The following is a 5,443-nucleotide window of genomic DNA, read 5'->3' as shown; positions in this document are numbered from 1 at the left end:
AACGGAAGAAGAAGAGATCAAGAAAAGGTGGCAAGAATATACAGAAGACCTGTATAGGAAGGATAACAATATCGGGGATAGCTTTGATGGTGTGGTCAGTGAGCTAGAGCCAGACATCCTGAAGAGTGAGGTTGAATGGGCCTTAAGAAGCATTGCTAATAACAAGGCAGCAGGAGATGATGGCATCCCAGCTGAACTGTTCAAAATCTTGCAAGATGATGCTGTCAAGGTAATGCATGCTATATGCCAGCAAATTTGGAAAACACAAGAATGGCCATCAGACTGGAAAAAATCAACTTATATCACCATACAAAAAAAGGGGAACACTAAAGAATGTTCAAACTATCGAACAGTGGCACTCATTTCACATGCCAGTAAGGTAATGCTCAAGATCCTGCAAGGGAGACTTCAGCAATTCATGGAGCAAGAATTGCCAGATGTACAAGCTGGGTTTAGAAAAGGCAGAGGAACTCGGGACCAAATTGCCAATATCCGCTGGATAATGGAAAAAGCCAGGGAGTTTCAGAAAAACATCTATTTCTGTTTTATTGACTATTCTAAAGCCTTTGACTGTGTGGACCAGAACAAATTGTGGCAAGTTCTTAGTGGTATGGGGATACCAAGTCATCTTGTCGGCCTCCTGAAGAATCTGTATAACAACCAAGTAGCAACAGTAAGAACAGACCACGGAACAACGGACTAGTTTAAGATTGGGAAAGGAGTACGGCAGGGCTGTATACTCTCACCCTACCTATTCAGCTTGTACACAGAACACATCATGCGACATGCTGGGCTTGAGGAATCCAAGGCTGGAGTTAAAATCGCTGGAAGAAACATTAACAATCTCAGATATGCAGATGATACCACTTTGATGGCTGAAAGCGAAGAGGAACAGAGGAGCCTTATGATAAAGGTGAAAGAAGAAAGTGCAAAAGCTGGCTTGCAGCCAAACCTCAAAAAAACCAAGATTATGGCAACCAGCTTGACTGATAACTGGCAAATAGAGGGAGAAAATGTAGAAGGAATGAAAGACTTTGTATTTCTAGGTGCGAAGATTACTGCAGATGCTGACTGCAGTCAGGAAATCAGAAGACGCTTAATCCTTGGGAGAAGAGCAATGACAAATCTCGATAAAATAGTTAAGAGCAGAGACATCACACTGACAACAAAGGTCCGCATAGTTAAAGCAATGGTGTTCCCCGTAGTAACATATGGCTGCGAGAGCTGGACCATAAGGAAGGCTGAGAGAAGGAAGATCGATGCTTTTGAACTGTGGTGTTGGAGGAAAATTCTGAGAGTGCCTTGGACTGCAAGAAGATCCAACCAGTCCATCCTCCAGGAAATAAAGCCAGACTGCTCAGTTGAGGGAATGATATTAAAGGCAAAACTGAAATACTTTGGCCACATAATGAGAAGACAGGACACCCTGGAGAAGATGCTGATGCTAGGGAGAGTGGAGGGCAAAAGGAAGAGGGGCCGACCAAGGGCAAGGTGGATGGATGATATTCTAGAGGTGACGGACTCATCCCTGGGGGAGCTGGGGGTGTTGACGACCGACAGGAAGCTCTGGCGTGGGCTGGTCCATGAAGTCACAAAGAGTCAGAAGCGACTAAACGAATAAACAACAACATACATTCCAAAAGGAAATCATTTTTATTAGCACTTATTGCCCAGCAAAATGTTCAAGTTAAGGCCAATGTCAGCATTTATTTAACACCATTACTTCCATAACACCTGATATGCAGATCAGTTTCTCCAGATCAGCATTTCTAAACTGCCCTTGTTTAAGTGCAGTAGATTGAAATCCCCTCTGAAAGGGATCAACAGGACCAGTACCCAGGGTCTGAGACTTTAAGATTTCTTTTCAAAGTATTTCACTGTTTCCTTGAAAGAGAGAAACCCTTGGGAACCTTGAGATTGTGTCTTCCTTTTTAAGACTGAAGAAATTTACCCATCCTGGGGTTTGGGCGGCAAAGATTCAATGTAGCTGCTTGGTCCAAACATCCCTGTTTCTTCCATTCTTTTCTGTGAGACCACTGCTTTTATTTCAGATGGATCCTGTTTGGAGGAACTGTGGAAAGAAAGAAATGACAAGAAGAGTGTCCAGCAATGGAGCAGTGACCAGGTTCAGAAGCAGCAACAGCAGCAGCAAGCAAGAGCAGAGATAACAAAGAAGAACGACAACAGATTTCAGAAATGGCCCCAGAGATGGTCAGTTTGTCTGTTTTCTCTGTCTGTTTTCCCCTTGCTCATTGTGAAAGTACTGGCAAGCTAAGTTCTGCAGCTGGGAAGAAAGGCATCTGGAGATACTAGCAGGGAAAGGAAATAAAGGATTCTGAGCATTAGAGAATTTTCTGAGGCTACTCTAAGGAAGTAAATACAACCACACCATCTTTTCAAGGACTAATTAAGCAAGAACAGAGAACTGAATTCCTGGTACAAGTGAAAAGGAAATTAGATTTTTCAAAATGAAATGCATTGCTTGGGTGATTATCAATGGGACATTTTTTCTGTAATCGAAAGGGAAAGGGGCAGGCAACAAGAATGCCCATTATCTTTGCTAATAAAAACAAATCTCTAGTGTGTTTACTAAGACCATCCAGCAGTGTTCAGGACTTGATGGAGCAGAGGGTGAATATAAGTTGTTACTGTATGCAGATGACATTTTGGAGTCTTTTTAATCATTATCAACTAATTTTATCTACATTTACAGAAATGTTATAACAGTATGGTAAATATTCAGGGTATACACTAAATTGGAATAAATCAATATTACTTTTACCATCCATGATCCCCTCACCTGTAGGATTTATAATAAATACCTGAGGATAATTACTCCTAGGAAAATTATCTCTCTTAGTTGAAATTACAACTTCAAATTTTGTTACCCTGATGAAAGTTGACAGAGAGACATGGATGAAAAATACTGCCGAACAAATGGAAAAGAATAAACATGGTAAAAAAAAAAATACAGCTTCTAGCTTGTTGCACATGTTGAGATCTACAGTATGTTACATTGGTTCCACTTTAAGGTTTTTAATTTTTGATAAGTTAATGACTAATTTTTAATGGAATGCTTTCTCTTTCAAAGGTATGGCTGCCCTATGAAAATGGTGGTTTTAATTTTCCCAGTTCTAAGGGAGATTATTCTAATATTTGTTACTTCAACAATATTCTAGGGTGAAAATGATATTGAACGTGTTCTATAGTGGACTGAATATGACTGTCATTACTTAATACCTTTTGAGTTCTTGGTTCTAACCACAGTAGTATCCTTTACGCCATTTCTAGCCCTTAAGGATGCCTGTCATATTTTGGCCTTCTTGGGAAGAAATTGCAATATGATTTTAGGTTTCAAGAGAAGCTGACACATTGGAATAAGTCTTATTTTAAAATGTCAGGAAAAGATAGGTCCTCCCCCGGAGGGGGGGGAAATCATGGGGTGAAAATTAATTAGTTATTATGTAATGATACTTTAAAATTGTTTGGAGAACTACAAAGAAACATAATTTTGCTCAAACCAACCAAATAGTGATGTATTCAGTTAAAACAGTTCTTGTGTTCCTTGTTTGGCCCTGACACTTTAGCAGCCACTAAAGAAAGCTCAGACTAAACCCTAAACAGATGGAAATACTGTTCACTAATAAACATCTGGGCCATATAGAAACATCAGTTTCAACAATGACTTTTTATGGTGTTCACACCCCCTGAAATGAAAGTTCTCCTGATCTTACAGCTTCTGCTAGGATGGCAAGTAAATTAGGCCAGGGGCTCCATTTGAGGACCTGTTTGGCCCAGGAAGTCCTGGTGATGGTGACTGATGCCCTCATTTCCCTGTGGCTCAATTACTACAAAGAGTTATACAAAAAGGTGCCTTTGAAGATGACTTGGAAGCTGCAACTCTACAGTTCAGCAGCCAGCTGCTGGTAGGTGAGACTCAGTGCTGCAGTATATCACCTATTCTTTGGTTATATACTGGTTGCTGGTAAGATACCAGGCCCAATTCAAAGTATTGGTTTTTATTATCAAGCACTTTATGGTGTAGCTCCAGGCTGTATCAGTATCCATTTTCTCAAAATGTTTATTTCTCCTATCAAATCATCTAGAGAGAGGTGAGGGGGTCATGGTTATATAAGCAGGTTTCTCTGATAGCCCCAGTGCTACCAGAGAGAACAATGCTTACCCCCAAAATGAGCTTGGTCCCCTTGTTACTGACATTTCACAAGGCCGTGAAAACAATTTTATTCAAATGGGCTTTGGAAGCTGGAGGATAACTGGTGAACTGCCATTGTTTCTTCACTATCAACAAATAAACTGATGAACTGATAAACTTTGCAAGTCAGAAACCCCAACAAGTAGTTTTTCAAATATCTGGAGAATAGTGTGAATTCAGTAAGCAAAAATTATTACAATAAACAGCAAGGAAACAATCTTTTGCATTTTCTTTTTATTTCATATCACAAGTACTTTTAAAAAAGGTATTAACTCTCATCACTAATGTTAAAAATGGAGTGCAGTTGATTAATCAATTAGATCAAGTTAATGAACAGTCAGTTTATTAATGGAATCAATCCAAACTTACCAAACCTTTGGTCATTAATTTTAGCCTGGGGTTGAGACATCTAATACTTACTTGTAAGTTATAATCAATTGCTTTCTCTTCTTAAGTTCTTTGACTCATTTGCTAAGTGCTACTGTTAATTCAGTTTTATAAAGCAGAGGAAATAACAGGGAAGGTTGTCCTTTAAATAATGGGCTCCTGATCCTTGTTCCAACCCTTTATTTCCAGGCCAGAGAAGATTCAGTTCTGGGTACCAGATGGAAAGGTTCAGAGGAAGCCATCGGGTTAAAAAAGAAAGGGAAATCTGAGAAGAAGATAACTGGTATCACCCAGGAGAAAAGGAGTTGCATTTCCTATAAAAATATGTAGCCAAATCATTTTAAATGAGAAACAGATATTTGCAGAGAAAGTATGTATTTGTCACACACTGCTCTCCTCACAGATCTCTGTCAGGCTCTGACCTTTCCTTCAAACTTGGTAGGTAGGCTAGTACAGAGGACTTTCTGTTGGCCATTTTTTCTACTGAGATGCTCCTTCGAATGCCTTCTGACTGAGGACAGGTAATCTGTACTCTCTAAACCACTGTTTCTCAGCCTTGGCAGCTTGAAGATTTGTGGACTTCAGCTCCCAGAATTCCCCAGCCAGCTATAACTGACTACTGATAAATCTAGTCCATTTTATTTCAGGAAAAGCCAGCGTAAGTTTAGGAACCTTACCACCCTAATGCTTGCACTGGGTATCAGACAGAAGGTTTTCCGCAGTTCTGTCCAGAAACATGACATCCCATTCTGAAAGGTATATCCTGTCCAACTGAAACCCCTGGGGAATGTAATTCTACTGCCACCCCCATGCTTAACTGTGGGGCCTCCGTATGCAACTGCA

This window comes from Candoia aspera, chromosome 2, assembly GCF_035149785.1.
Source record: "Candoia aspera isolate rCanAsp1 chromosome 2, rCanAsp1.hap2, whole genome shotgun sequence".
Taxonomy (NCBI): domain Eukaryota; kingdom Metazoa; phylum Chordata; class Lepidosauria; order Squamata; family Boidae; genus Candoia; species Candoia aspera.
This window is presented reverse-complemented; position numbering follows the sequence as displayed.